Consider the following 15,345-nt stretch of genomic DNA (forward strand, 5'->3'; position numbering starts at 1 on the left):
TTCAGTATAATCTCAATTGCTGATTTCAAGTGAGACTTAGGATCTAATCCTATCCATTTGTCACTTAAGAGATTAAGGTTAGGGATTTTGGTTTAATGAAATTATAACAAAAGTAGAAGGGAGAGGTGAAGACAGTGGTGGAGGAAGCGATTTTTTCTAGAGTGAAAGGATCGATTAGGCTAAAGAAAAGTGAGGATAAGTGCAACAAGGAATTTTGAGATAAATTTAAGAGGGTTGAGTTCATGAAAGAGGGAGGTCGAATTGTTGAAGAGGAGGAACGAATTGTGGGGAGGCTAAAATATCCAAAAAATTCGATTTTCTTAAGTGCGCAGGGGCCATACGAGGTGAGAAGAAAGGAAATTGATTCGCTGGTAAGCGAGGTCTAATTCTCTAGGGCCGATTTTCTTCAGGACAACTGATTTCCAAGGGTTGATTTTTCCAGTGGAGTTGAGTTTCTAGGTTCTCAACTATTGTATTTTTCTATGTATTCTATGTAGGCCTAAGCCTAGATTCTCCTGAGAAATTTAATATGAGGAACATTTTATTGGGTACAAATTTGTTGTTGTAGTGTGATTGATCTCTCCATTTTATTTTTACTGCATTTCATTTTTTGAGTTAATATACCAGTGTGTTTATTTTATTAGCAATTTCAGAGAAATACTTGAGATAAATATTTTATGGGTTTTTAATAAATTGTAAAAGTAAATAAATTTGGTATAAAAAAATTAACATTGTATCAAAGCAATAAAAACTTTGTGGGGGAGATCAAATATCACAAGGGTTTTATGGCATCAATTTTTATTTTGTAGTGAGGGTTTTGTGACTAAAGTCGATTTGGCAATATGGCATCATCAATTCTGAGGTATAAAGACAAGTTGAAGGGGGTTGTAAACTTCAGTCCATGGAAGTAGTGAATCACCCTTGTTTTAATGGCGATTTTTTTGTGGAAAATTGCAAGCCAAGATATTCAAATTTCTCAAGATGCTACCCAAGAAAGTGAGCATAAGATAAAAGTATAAGAGCTAGAGACATCATTTTGGAAGGTGTGAAGGATCATATAATCCCTCACATAACGAAGAAAGATTCAACCTATCAAATGTGGAAGACCTTGATAACGCTGTACTAGAGTGGCAACCAGAATAGAAAGATGGTGTTAAGGGAGAAGTTGAATAACATCAAGATGAATAGATCTAAGATTGTGGCCTCATACTTCAAAAGGATTTAATAGGTTCATGATGAACTTTTAGCGATTGGGGAAGATGTGGATTGATCCGAATTGAATCCATAAAGAAAGATGAACAGAGCCATGGTTGTACTAGGTCGGGACAGACTTCAAAGAATTTACAACGGCGATCAAAAACACTTCTAAACTAGTGGCAATGATAGCCAACGTGAAACAACGAGGACCTCGATCAAAGCGTGCTGACCGAGGCCCATGGAGACCGCGCGGGAGGCGAATTTAGCCCCTTGGAGGCCTAGATCGGGAAACAAAGGCAGTTTTTGATCGCACATCGCTAGGCAAAAAACCCCAAAATGGAGAAGCCTCGAGAGCTCGGTCGTGTGGGAGCTGGGAAAACCATGGACAAAAGGCTAAAGGACAAGGCAGTACCCGCGCTCCGAAAACCGGTGGTATTGATTGGGGGCACCTTCGAACGGTAAGTGAAATTGGTGAAAATGGAGCGATTCCACTCAGCGGTCGACACGTGGCAAGCGGAGGAGAGAGAAAATCGCCGCTGATCGTGCGTTAATGGTCGAGCAAGTCCACCGTGCGGGACGAGCAAATGACGTTGGATTTGGGGGGCTTTAGATCTAACGGCTGAGATTGCGCCCAATGGAGAAAACAGAGTTGATGAGGGATTAAGCCGCAGTTTGTAAAGATTTGACGTTTGATTTGACTGCCAAGGTGGCAGAAGACTCATTCCATGACGTAACAGAAAAACCGAACCGACAAAGCGAATTGGCGCAGCTGCAGGAGGACATGTGGCCATTCTCTGTGAGCCTGATGATGACGCCGAACCGGGAACTCCAAGCGAAGCTATAGCAGGTGATCTGACAGGAAGTCGAAGAGCCATGGGTACAAATGGCTTTAAAGCCATGCACAGGAAAAGCAGGAAGACAACCACCAGAACCCCGAGAGGAGGACGGAACACAGAAAGGAAGAACAGAGAGAAGAAAGACGATGAAGCAACAACAGAAAGGAAGATAGGGTCGAGCTGATCGAAGGCAGCATCAAGCACCAGAGAGCTTGAAGGATTCAAGCCATCCCAGAGAGGATCTGTCCGGACTGAGCAACACATTGAGCTCTCTCCATTATAGAGCAGAAGGTCACAGAGCTGGTAAGGAAAAGAGTCTGTGTACTCTAGTGGCTTGGGGAATCCAAGAACCACCCTACCAAACAAATTCCGTTTCCGAAGACTCACATTGAGCTCCTTCATTGTAATTCTCTGCTTCAAGACACAATAAAAGAAGGCCACCACTGAAAGTTTGACCGAAGATGTAGCCCTGGAAGGATAGGATGAACTCCTTATTAAAGTTTTGTGTTCTTGTATTTGCTTACTGTGTTTCTCTGCTATTTTCCATTTCAAGTGTCTGTGTATTTTCAATCTGATCGATTCATTGCTTAAATAACATAGACACACACACCAATATATGAGTCTGTAATACCTTCATTTAATAAATCTTAACTGAGGTCACTTATAAGGGGATTATCAGATCAAGTGGTATCAAAGCTCTACGTTGTAAGATTAGACAAGCTTGTGTTGGTTTAGCCGTTGAATGCTCACTAGATCAAAGCTCAAATTAGGAGAATGAGAGTTGGTCTAAACTAATCCTGAAATTGGGAGAGTCTATCCTCGGAAGACAATGTCAGAGGAAGGTTCTATGGGGCTAGACCCTCAATTCATAGGCTTTCCTAGCTATAAAGTCTATGGTAGAAGAAATGTATAGGGACTTTAGAAAGCATAAGGATGAAGATTCATCGAGTTCTAAACTGTTGAGATTGCAACAAGATGATGGAGCTTAGTGAAAAGAGTTGCCTTCACTAAGTGGGCCCGCAGGCTATTTTTGGCGCAAGTCTATTTTTAGACTATGTCTATTTTTAGACATGGATCATGTCTATGTTTATGGATGATTGATCAAGTTGGGAAAATAGATGGACTTCTATTTTTGATGAAAGTGTGAGTGATCACAGTGTGAGTGATCAAAGTCTATTTTTAGACTGGCTGTCAAAAATAGAAAAGTCAAATATTATTATCTCACAATAATATTTGGACTATAAACTTAATCTTATTCTCTTGGAGCACTTCAGTTTGAGCTACAGAAGTGGCACATGCAGCTGTCAGAAGGAAATACGCTTTTCTTATGAGTCAGTTGAGTTGTTGCATGCATGACTTCAGTTAGAACTCAATCAGTTGAGTTTGGTGGAGTTGATTGTGGAGTTGATGGAGTTGTGTTCAGTTTAGCTTTGTTAAACTGGTTGTATTTAGTCTAACTGGCAAATAGACTAAAGATGAGTTGGGTGAATTAGTTATTAATTAATTCACAAGTTATTAACTCATAATACAACTAATGAATACATCAGTTAACTCAGTTGCATGTCAGTGCATGTTCAGTTCAACAGGGACAGGTGGTAGAGAATCAGATTGCTATCAGTTGTGACTATAGTTGTGCACCAGATCTTGCACAATCAAGGGATTGAGTATGCCAATGAATTTGCTCACGTATTTGCCCACATTTTAGCCTTTGCTCATGTCCACAAAGAGTGAGTGACTATTTTGCAGGTGAAAAACGAGTTTTGGGAAGCCATTCTCATCAGTTCTTGAGCAGGTATTGAGCAGTGGAGGCAGGCAAGCAGTGGAAGAGATTTGGAGATCAGATCTGAGTTGTATTGTGTGTAATAGAGGTGGAGATACTTGTGAGAAGTATTATGCTGTGTAATGTTACATGACTCAATCATTAATATACAGATAGTTGGGGTTTTTAGCGCGATGCTTTCCCCGGGATACATACTGTGTTAATGTGTGAATGCTCTTGATGTTTTATTGTTATTGATGCTGCTATATTGTTGATCAACGTAGAGGAGCTTATGTATTGTGTATGTTTTCCGCAATAGTACATGATCAGGATAATCTCCATTGAATATGTGTTAAATTATTCAAAATTTCTACATGGTATCAGAGCGAGCTAGATAATTGTAGAAAAAATTTCTACATGGTATCGGAGCAGCTTGATTTGTAGAAGAGATTTTTACAGGATATCAAGCGAGGATTGATCATCAGATCTACTATTCAGGAAGTGTTTACATTCTATTTCTCTAGGCAGAGCCTGTAATCGGGCCAGGTAGCCTCTGGATTCATCCTTCCTTTGGAAGGTGAAATATCCGGTAAAAGCCCATACAGTCAATCTCTGTACGAGAAATATTTTGTTCTCACGAATTCTAGATCGGAAGCAGTTGAGTTTGGAGCTGGTGGAAAATCGAATTTGCAGCAGTGTTGTTGAAATGTCTTTCAACGGATTGCAAATGTTATTCCAAAGCAAGAGCGACCTGGCGCTCAAGGATAAACTCAGTAACAATAAAGGTGAGAATGGATCTTCATCAAAGGTATCTGATGAAGAGAATTGTGCTTTGGCTGCCAAAGCAAAGAAAGGGAAGAGCAAGAAAGCTTCTTAGTCTGGTGCGAAAGGCAAGAAGCAGGATATGTCCAAGGTGAAGTGTTTTCACTGTCACCAGCATGGACACTATGCCACAAATTGTCCGCAGAAGAAGAAGAACAAGCAAGCTGTTGGATCTGCAGGGGGAGAGGCCTTAGCTTCTCAGTTTGAGCTTGATTTTTCATTGATCGCATGCTTGGTTTCAAATGTGATGGGATCAGTGTGGTTCTTGGATAGTGGTGCGTCTTTTCACATGACGGGAGATAGAGATTTGTTCTCTGACCTGGAGGACAAAGATCTTGGAGTGCACATCGAGATGGGCGATGATGGTAGATACAGTGCGACCGGTATCGGTACCAGTTCCTTTGAGAGGGAGTCTGGTAAACCCTTTGTATTGAAGGAAGTCATGCATGTTCCAGGATTGAAGAAGAATCTCATCTCAGTGGCGATGTTAGAAGACAAGGGGTATGATGTTGTTTTCAGCGAGGGAAAGGCCTTCCTGCGCAGCAAGACAACTGGTGAGACCCGGAAGATAGGGGTTCGAGTGAGGAACCTTTATCAGTTGCATGTAGATGGATGCGCAGCAATGGCAGGGAAGGCAGAAGGATTGGTGAGCCGGGATGATGGCGAGTTGTGGCACAGGAGATTGGGTCACCTTCACCATGGAGCCTTGAAGATACTGCAGCAGATCACTACAGGGCTTCCTAAAGGCACACTTGCGCAGTCAGATCAGTGCAAGGGGTGTACTTTGGGGAAGTTTGTGAAAGCCACCTTTCACGAGAAGGATAGTCGCGCCACGACGATCCTTGAGAGAATTCACACAGACGTGTGTGGACCTTTCTCAGTTGCTTCGACAACAAAACACAGGTATTATGTGATTTTTGTTGATGATTTCTCTCGTAAGTGCTGGATCTTCTTCATGCAGAAGAAGAGCGAGACATATTCAAAGTTCTGTGAATTCAAAGCACTGGTCGAGAAGGAGTCGGGGAAGAAGGTGAAGGCTCTTAGGAGCGATAATGGTGGTGAATACATCTCGGACGAGTTCAAGGATTTCTGCAAGGCAGAAGGGATTCGTAGAGAGCTCATAGCTCCCCATAACCCACAACAGAACGGGGTAGCTGAGCGGAAGAACAGAACGATTGTGGGTGCTGCACGGGCAATGTTGCATGATCAGGGCCTACCCCTTCACTTGTGGGCGGAAGCATGCAATACAGCAGTGTATGTGCAGAACCGTTGTCCTCATAGGATACTTGGCATGAGTACACATGAGGAGACTTATTCTGGTAAGAAGCCTGATCTTTCTCATTTGAGGATTTTTGGTGCTAACGTTTACATGCATGTGACGAAGGATGCCAGAAAGAAGTTGGAGCCGACTGCAGAGGTTGGGATATCTGTGGGGTACACTGATACGCCCCACAACTATCGTGTGTATTTGCCAGACAGTGGTAAAACTGTTGTGCGACGGGATATAAAATTTCAGGAGGAGAAAGCCATGAAGTGTTCGCTTGAGAGGGAGCTACACTTGCATGCAGATGAGGAGCTATTAGTTCCTAAGGATGAGCTTCAGGACGTGGATCAACCACAGGACGAGGTTCATGGAGTGGAAGAGACCACTCATGCAGCGCCAACCATCAGAGGGCGAAAGCGCTTGACAGAAGCTGAGCGACTGGCTCAAGATGCAGAGAAAGTTGTAGGACCACCTACAGCCCAACGCAGACAGAGATAGTCACCTGATCGGTACACTGGATACATGGCTCTTATGAACAAGTGTGTTGTGACTGAGCCATCCTCTTTCGAGGAAGCTGTGGAGGATCCCGCATGGGTAGACGCCATGGTGGAAGAGTATGATTCTATTATCAGAAACAGTGCATGGGAGATTGTTCCTAGACCAGAAGGGAAATCAGTGGTGGGTTCGAGATGGATCTAAAAAGTTAAGCAGGCAGCTGACGGGAGTGTGGAGAAGTACAAGGCAAGATTTGTTGCCCGAGGCTTTTCACAGATTGAGGGGATCGATTATGAGGAGACCTTTGCACCTGTCGCAAGGTATTCTTCCATACGGACGATTCTTGCTCTCTCAGCACAGATGGGATGGCACATTCATCAGATGGATGTGAACACTGCGTTCCTCAACGGAGTCATTGAGGAGGAGGTGTACATTGAGTAACCCGAAGGCTTTGAAGTCTTCAGCAGCGAGTCGCATGTGTGCAGGCTCAAGAGAGCGTTGTATGGGTTGAATCAAGCACCACGTGCTTGGTACACACGGATAGACAGCTATTTCACAGGACTTGGATTCTCCAAGAGCGAGGCGGATCCGAACCTATACCAGATTGTGGTGGAGGGTAAGTTGTTTATCATTGTACTGTATGTTGATGATTTGATTCTAACGGGTGATGAGCTGTTGATACTGTCATGCAAGAAGGATTTTGCTACAGAGTTTGAGATGAAGGATTTGGGCCTCCTTTACTATTTCCTAGGATTGGAAATATGGCAGCGCAGTGGTGGACTGTTTGTTTCTCAGGGCAAGTATGCTCGAGAGATACTGGAGAAGTTCAACATGCATGGCTGCAAGCCTGTTGATACTCCTCTTCCTGGAGGTTGGAGGAAGGAGGATGCCACTTCGGGAGAAGAAGTGGATGCCACTGTTTATCGACAGTTGGTGGGGTCGCTGATGTATTTGGTCAATACACGACCTGATATATGCTATGCAGTTAACCAGCTTTCACAAGCTATGGTTAAGCCTATCAAGCTCTTCTGGAAGGCGGGCAAGCATGTATTGCGCTACTTGAGAGGCACATCGGGATATGGTTTGTGGTACAGACAGGAGGATGAGGTGAAGCTATGTGGCTTCACGGATGCAGATTGGGCAGGGAGCCCAACGGACAGGAAGAGCACATCAGGAGGGGTCTTCAGTATCAGATCGACAGCAGTTTCTTGGTACAGCAGGAAGCAAAGATCTGTGTGGATGAGGATGATCCTGGTCGGGTTTTTCGGGTCCAAGCATATCAGGTACCATCATATCAGAGATTGTGTGCAGCAGAGGATCATGTTGCTTTCATACATTCCAACGGAGGATCAGGATGCTGATATTCTGACGAAGGCTCTCACCAGGAGCAAATTCGAGTACCACCGAGGCAGGATAGGGGTTGCTGATAATCCATATCTTGTCGAGAGGGAGTGTTGAGATTGCAACAAGATGATGGAGCTTAGTGAAAAGAGTCGCCTTCACTAAGTGGGCCCGCAGGCTATTTTTGGCGCAAGTCTATTTTTAGACTATGTCTATTTTTAGACATAAGGATCATGTCTATGTTTATGGATGATTGATCAAGTTGGGAAAATAGATGGACTTCTATTTTTGATGAAAGTGTGAGTGATCATAGTGTGAGTGATCAAAGTCTATTTTTACACTGGCTGTCAAAAATAGAAAAGTCAAATATTATTATCTCACAATAATATTTGGACTATAAACTTAATCTTATTCTCTTGGAGCACTTCAGTTTGAGCTACAGAAGTGGCACATGCAGCTGTCAGAAGGAAATACGCTTTTCTTATGAGTCAGTTGAGTTGTTGCATGCATGACTTCAGTTAGAACTCAATTAGTTGAGTTTGGTGGAGTTGATTGTGGAGTTGATGGAGTTGTGTTCAGTTTAGCTTTGTTAAACTGGTTGTATTTAATTTAACTGGCAAATAGACTAAAGATGAGTTGGGTGAATTAGTTATTAATTAATTCACAAGTTATTAACTCATAATACAACTAATGAATACATCAGTTAATTCAGTTGCATGTCAGTGCATGTTCAGTTCAACAAGGACAGGTGGTAGAGAATCAGATTGCTATCAGTTGTGACTATAGTTGTGCACCAGATCTTGCACAATCAAGGGATTGAGTATGCCAATGAGTTTGCTCACGTATTTGCCCACATTTTAGCCTTTGCTCACGTCCACAAAGAGTGAGTGACTATTTTGCAGGTGAAAAACGAGTTTGGGAAGCCATTCTCATCAGTTCTTGAGCAGGTATTGAGCAGTGGAGGCAGGCAAGCAGTGGAAGAGATTTGGAGATCAGATCTGAGCTGTATTGTGTGTAACAGAGGTGGAGATACTTGTGAGAAGTATTATGCTGTGTAATGTTACATGACTCAATCATTAATATACAGATAGTTGGGGTTTTTAGCGCGATGCTTTCCCCGGGATACATACTGTGTTAATGTGTGAATGCTCTTGATGTTTTATTGTTATTGATGCTGCTATATTGTTGATCAACGTAGAGGAGCTTATGTATTGTGTATGTTTTCCGCAATAGTACATGATCAGGATAATCTCCATTGAATATGTGTTAAATTATTCAAAATTTCTACATAAACAAGACAAAGAAGAAGATGAGTCTCATTCCCATGACCACTCAAAAGGAAAAGGGAAAGAGGAAAGCTTTCTCACACCTCCTAATAGCCCTGTGCATAATAAGAAAGCATTTTTTATTAAGTTAGATGTTAAATTTGACTTGCCTATATATGATGGAGAGTTAAATGCTGAAAAATTGGACAATTGGATTAGACAAATTGATGTGTATTGCAGAGTGAAAAACATCGACTCAGACAAGAGCAAAATTTCGCTGGCAAGCCTACGCCTAGGAGGCACTGCCTTGGTTTGGTGGGAAGGTAGAACCCAAGCTGACATGAAGAGACATGGGAAGACTATCTTTGTCTGGAGTGACTTTGTTTCTGCAATCAAGAAGCAGTTCTATCCATTGGCCTACATGTAACAAACCATGATGAGTTGGCAAACTCTTCGGTAGTTGAAAGGAAAAAGTGCGCAAGGGTACACTCAAGAATTTAGAAAGAGAGCATTGATTCTAGGGATCTCATTAGACTCACCAGAGACTCTTTTGAAGTACATTGGTAGTCTACACAGCTACATGAGGCATACCATCCTCATGTTTAATCCCACTAGTATAGATGAGGTATCTGTACAAGCTACTCATCTAGAAGCTAGAGGAAAGAATGGAAATCTAGAAGTTGGGGGACCATCCCAACCCACTGCAAGCAAAAGCAAAGAGAAAAGAAAGCAGAAGTGGAAAGCAAGGAAGGCTAACACTACACAGAAAAGAAAAGCTTCATGCACTCACTGTAAAAAGGATGGGCATGATGATGAGCACTGTTGGATTCTGCATCCAAAGCTGAGACCTAAGAAGTTCGAGGGGAAGAAGAAGAAAATTGTTGCAGCTATTCAGAAAGATTTGGGGTCAGACTCGGGAGATGAAACAATCATTGCAACCACAGGTATAAAAGGTAAGAATTCTGAAGCATTTATTAGTAATTTTGCTCAAACTATTATTGATGAAGAACATGAGAGAAAAAGACATGAGCTTTTCCATATTCGAGTTATTTCCAAACATCAAAAGATTGAAACTTTGTTTGATAGTGGCTCACAAGTAAATTTGATTTCTGAAGCAATTGTAAAGAAATTGGGATTAGCAACTACACCTCACAAGAAACCATATCCATTAGGATGTTGAATGATAAAACACAGCGATAAGTGACTAGACAATGCACACTCAAGTTTTCTTTTGGGTCAGCATTTGTAGATGAGGTTGAGTTAGACATAATTCCTTTGGATATATGTGGAATTGTTTTAGGAAGTCTTTACTTGTATGATAGAAAAGCTATTTTCTATAGAGCTGAGAACAAGTATCTACTTGTTAAAGATGGAATCGAATACTTTGTAAGAGCTCACAAGCTCAAGAATAATTATACTTTCATAAACTCAGGGCAAATGAAAAGAATGATAAATTCATGCAAACAATTCTTGCTAATGGTTGTAAATGAAAAGAAACCTGATAAAAGCAATGTATTTGAGGGTTGTAATGCTAAGCAGAAAGCTGATATAAAAAAGATTGTTTCAGAGTATGATGTCCTATTTCAGGAACCTAAAGGTCTGCCACCCAAAAAGGAAATAGTACATGATATTATTTTGCAGCAAGATGTTCCATTGCCTAACATTGGAATGTACAAGTTGTCTACTATAGAGAACGCTGAAATCAAGAAGCAGGTGCAGGAGTTTCTCGAGAAGGGGTTCATCAGGTCTAGCACATCACCATGTGGGTCACCAATCATTTTGGTGAGAAAGAAAGATGGCTGGTGGAAAATGTGCATTGACTACCGAGCACTGAATAAGATAACAATAAAAAATTGTTATCCCCTTCCTCGCATAGATGATCTTTTAGATCAATTAAAGGAAGCTGCTTATTTCACCAAGCTGGACTTGCACAGTGGATACCATCAGGTCATAGTTGCAGAGCAAGATGCATGGAACACTGCTTTCAAAACAAAGCAGGGATTGTATGAGTGACTGGTTATGCCTTTTGGCTTGACCAATGCTCTTGCTACTTTCATGAGATTAATGAATGATGTACTCAGGCATTTTCTTGATGATTGTGTTATTGTGTATCTGGATGACATTCCGATTTTTAGTAAAACGTGGGAAGAACACTTCAAACATGTTAAGTAGACATTAGATATTTTGAAAAGAGAAAAACTTTTAGTTAAACTCTCAAAATGCGAATTTGGCAAAACATCTCTAAATTATTTGGGTCATATAGTAGGGGGTGGTGAATTGAAAATAGATCCCTCTAAAGTGGCAGTGATTGTAAACTGGCTTAAACCCAAGTCTGCTACAGAAGTGAGACGCTTCTTAGGAGCAACACAATATTGGAGGAAGTTCATTTCTAATTTTTCCTCAATTGCATCTCCCTTACATGCTTTGACAGGATTGAACAAGGTGTTTCAGTGGGGAGGCAAACATCAGAAAGCCTTCGACACCTTGAAAGAAAAGATTAATACATCACTTGTACTAGCACTGCCTGATCTACAAAGATCGTTTGAGATCCAAACAGATGCCAGTGACTATGCCATGGGAGCAGTGTTGACACAGTTCGGTAAACCCATATGTTATCATTTTTTGACTTTTAATTCTGCAGTAGTTAACTATCCTACATACGATACAGAATTGCATGCATTAGTTCAGAGTGTGAAAAAGTGGAAACATTACTTAATGGGCAAAGAGACAGTGATACATACTGATCATCAACCACTTCAATATCTACACTCCCAAACTAAGTTGCGGCAATCAAGACACTACAGATGGATGGGTTTCTACAACAGTTTCATTTAGTCATGAGATATAAAAAGGGCATACACAACAAAGTTGCAGACATGTTATCTAGACTCATTGTAAATGCATCTACTATACTTAAGCATAATTCTGTGCTACATGAAAGCTACATTGAACAATATGCTCAAGATATAAAATTTAAAGATGTATATGCAACTTTGAGTCAAGGCAAGAAAGTAAAAGAATTAGATTATCATGTGAAGAACTGACTCTTATATCATTGTGGGAAACTCTGCATTCCACAAACTGAGAGAGTAAAGATAATTAGAGAGGCACACACTTCTATGATATCAGGTCACTTCGGGGTAAGTAAAACAGTTGCACAACTGCAAAGATTTTGTTATTGGCCGAAAATGAATGAAACAATTTCTAGATATGTAAGAGGGTGTATTATGTGTGCTAAAAGCAAGCCCAACAATAGAAAACTAGGTTTGTACATTCCACTATCAGTTCCTTCTTGCCCTTGGGAAAGTATTTCCATGGACTTTGTTGGAGAACTGCCTAAATCTAGGAAAAGTCATGATTATCTGTATGTGGTTGTGGATAGGTTCAACAAAATGTGTATTTTGATACCTTGTAATAAATAGATTACAGCTGAACAAACTACAAAACTATTCTTTGAGCATGTATGGGTTCATTTTGGATTACCCACTTCTATTGTATCTGATCGAGACACTCTATTTGTGGGGAAGTTTTTGTTGTGGGGAAAAATGCATATGCAGGACGATCCTATCCACCTAAGGTGTGACAGAGCCTTAGCAACAAACAGATACAACTATACTGGTTTCTTCCTTTATGAAATGTGAAAGAGGGGAGATCGATAGACTTACCGGTGTCTTCCGTTTGTCCCTCGATCTAGATCCTCTTCTCTTTGGGTGTTCACAGCTACTTGCCTCCTCGCTTGCTCAAGAGAACAACTACTTGATTCCCACGAGATCACAAGAGAACAGATACCTGTGACAAGAGAACAACTACTTGCGACAAGAGAAGAACACAACACAAAGGCAGATATTCATATTCACAAATGATTCAGGATTAGAAGTAAATCAAATACACTAATGCAATCACACAAATACACCAGTATATAGGAGAAAACCAAGATAGCTTTATTGATTGATAACAAGGTTCAAGAAGGGATACAACCCAGAGGGCTCCAATCCAGCATCTCCTTCCCAGCAGAATGGAATTCCTTCTTCAGCTCCCTTCAAAGCATTAAGCACCCAATGTTTCCAGTCTCAAACCAACAACAATTCTTTGCAATAACAAAATTCCAGCCTCTAGATCTCATGGAGGAGAGATCTATATATAGATGTTTGGAGAGAGGATGAGTCAGCTTGAGATCTGACTAGTGTCCTCTCCCTCTGTCAGTTCTTGGGTCCACTTGGAGATTTGGAACCTCTTACTCATCAGCAGTCGAATTCCCTGAGGCAAGTGTCATTTTGGAAGCTTCCTGGCTTCTGACACCTTGAGGAATGAGTCTGCCACATGTCCAAACTCGCTCAGCGCGGGTAGCTAGTGTTGGAGTTGACATTCAACGCAGGTAGCCAGTGTAGCAGTTGACATTCAGCGCAGATGCTCAGTGGAGCAGTTGACATGATCCTGAATTGACTTGTTTTTGAGTGGTTTCAGGTGGAGAACTTCTGTGAATTGCTGTGGTTAGTTAGCCTTGTTCCTCTAGGGGTAGGAACAACATGTTTAGGGACTTTGTATCCCTTAGATTATGGACATTTCATGCTCAATGTTGTAAGGCACAAAAATGTCTATAACAGTTGCCCCCTAAAGTATGAGGCCGTTTATCGGGTGAAATGCTTTATCCAGGAGGGTCTGAAGTTCATCCATTTGCTGGGAGGAGACCTGTAATAATATACAACACAATACATTATGATTCATACTGCTTTCATGATCTAGCTGAGGCGGGCATTCCCATGCTCAGCTTTATAAATTCATTTTTGTACATAGAACAGACGATCGTCTGATGGTAGACTGATAATTTTGGCGAAATTATCATCCTTTGAGTAGGATGATCATCTGCTGCAATGATGTACATGTCAAATGTCTTTATTTTTCCTGAATATATATCGCAGCCCGGATGGATGAAACTAGATCCGGGGTCTTCAAACTTGTTCGATCTTCACTCTAAGTACAAGTCGATCCATGTGAGAATTGCGCTGAAGTCGAACATGGAAAGACATCGCTTGATTACCGGTCAATGATGTAAACCGTTAACAAGTGCGAGAGGAATCACCGATAATGATCATGACCCTCAAGGTACTGCAGTACAATTCACGTGGTGTGAATAAAGGACTTGGCGTCGAACACCATGCAAAATCTTCTGGTCGAAGGTCATTGATGTATACCTGTCGCCGGAAGTGAGAAACTTGCCATTGAGGCATGCAAGCTTCAAAGTACTGAAGGGGTTGTTCCTAGATCAACTTCTTGGATAATGAGCTGATGTCGACAAGAAGCGATCCGTCAAAGGAGGGCCTTGATGAATCTCACATCAGTGACACGGAACGGAGCTAATGATTTTAATGGAGGTGAAAACGATCTGTGGCATATGATTCAGGGTGGCGGTCATGAATGGATGAAGGATAATGTATGGTAGTGGATGGGACCCGGTTGACTCTTTCTGAACGACTTCTCTTGAACATATGGCGACATTGATGCTATGGATCGGTAGCATTACCCAAAATATGGATGGTATGGCGAGACCATGGTGATGTGACCGGTGAATGAGACAACCCAACCCGATTGTGGTACGGAGGAAAAGTGTCATGTTCAAGAGCGACTTGCTACCATCAAAGTTTTCTTTAGTTTTCTCCCAATTTTTCCCCAGTCATTGCTGACCAGTACCTCTTTATTTTTGTCAAGCTTGAGGAGGATAACATATGCTTGTTCTATAACCTGCCCTTCGGGCAAGCCCATCGCTATGTTTTAACGAGCCTGGCGATAGTGAAACTCGTTCTCGTCTAAAGACAAGTTTGTCGCTATTTAGTGATTTTAACGAGTCTAACGACAAGGATAACTCGGTCCTTTTCATTTTTAGAGAGTCTGAAAAGGTACATAAAGTCAACTCCAAAATTCTTTTTTCATCATCTAATCCCTTAAGTCTGGAAAAGTATAAAACAATACAGAAGGGATGAGTTTTCGATAGTTTTAATGAGCCGAATAAAACAAACGCTCGATCTTTTTGTGCAATAATCCCTCAGGTCCAAAAAGATTAAAATCTAGAGGAGGGATAGCTTTTCCGGTTGCTTTAACGAGCTGGAAGGCCAAAACTCGGCAATCTTTTCATATTTTACGAGTCAATTGAAAAGAACTTAAAGAAGACTCGTCTTTTGAGGAACGAGTGATGAACAGGGATAACAGCTGATTCCAAGTACAAGTTGGAATTTTCCAATCACGGCAGTGTCAAAAGGATGGCTAGGTGAAATCACTCTTCGTAGCTGTTCCTCAAAATGGGTAAACAATCATATGGAGGTGAACGATCGACCAAATGAAAAGTGGAGGTGACGGTGCAAACACGACCAA

At 41.4% G+C, this 15,345-nt stretch overlaps 1 pseudogene; it reads left to right on the forward strand.

The window, feature by feature from the left end:
• Nucleotides 1–1,533: 1,533 nt before the first annotated feature.
• LOC149181890 (2-Cys peroxiredoxin BAS1, chloroplastic pseudogene) overlaps nucleotides 1,534–15,345 on the forward strand; it is a 30,884-nt pseudogene continuing 17,072 nt past the window's right edge.

Source organism: Pinus tabuliformis, chromosome 3_2, assembly GCF_031772625.1.
Source record: "Pinus tabuliformis cultivar Carrire ecotype Pingquan chromosome 3_2, CPIR1, whole genome shotgun sequence".
NCBI lineage: Eukaryota > Viridiplantae > Streptophyta > Pinopsida > Pinales > Pinaceae > Pinus > Pinus tabuliformis.